The sequence below is a fragment of the Pygoscelis adeliae genome, unplaced genomic scaffold (assembly GCF_000699105.1).
Source record: "Pygoscelis adeliae isolate BGI_AS28 unplaced genomic scaffold, ASM69910v1 Scaffold175, whole genome shotgun sequence".
NCBI classification, from domain to species: Eukaryota; Metazoa; Chordata; class Aves; order Sphenisciformes; family Spheniscidae; genus Pygoscelis; species Pygoscelis adeliae.
In genome coordinates this window covers 3,157,873-3,158,823 of record NW_008824941.1, presented here as the reverse complement: position 1 = coordinate 3,158,823, position 951 = coordinate 3,157,873, and positions in this window count along the sequence as shown.

The window sequence follows — 951 nt, the reverse complement described above, 5'->3', positions numbered from 1 at the left end:
TTCTCCAAACGAAGCCTGCCTCAAAAACACAGCCATCTCCCATAACTGATTTAGCTTTCTCCATTTATTTTACGATGCAAGTCCTTTCACAATGCAAATCTTTCCTGCTACAGACACAAGCTTCACTCATTGAAGGTATTCCACACAATTAAAGAACACCATGAAACTCTACAGGACAAGACACGTTGCTGAAAGCACAATGGTTTTTCTTCTCATAAAGCGTGTATCATCAAATACTTAATTGACATAGGTATGCTAGTAAGGCTTAGAAGATTCTACTAATATATAGTAAAAGACTATTTTCAAATAATAGTCAAATAGTCAAATAGCTGGAAATACAACACAGCAGAGAGGAAGCAGTCTAGGAGGTTCCTGGAGTGTGTAGAAGACAACTTCCTGACACAGCTGGTAAGTGAGCCTACCAGGGGAGGTGCCTCGCTCGACCTGCTGTTTACAGACAGAGAAGTACAGTGGGAGACATGGTGGTCGGAGGCCGTCTTGGGCTTAGCGACCATGAAATGGTAGAATTCTCAATTCTCGGTGAAGTAAGGAGGGGGGGCAGCAAAACCGCAACCATGGACTTCCGGAGGGCAGACTTTGACCTGTTCAGGACGCTGGTTGAGAGAGTCCCTTGGGAGACAGTCCTGAGGGGCAAAGGGGTCCAGGAGGGCTGGACGACCTTCAAGAAGGAAGTCTTAAAGGCTTCCCCATGTGCCGTAAGAAGAACAAGCGGGGAAGACGACCAGCCTGCCTCAATGGGGAGCTCTTGCTGGGACTCAGGAAAAAAAGGAGAGTTTACCACTTGAGGAAGAAGGGGCAGACGACTCAAGAAGAGTACAAGGATCTCATTAGGTCGTGCAGAGAGGGAACGAGAAAGGCAAAAGTCCAGATAGAACACAATCTGGCTGCTGTCATTAAAGACAACAAAAAATGTTTTTACAAATATATTAA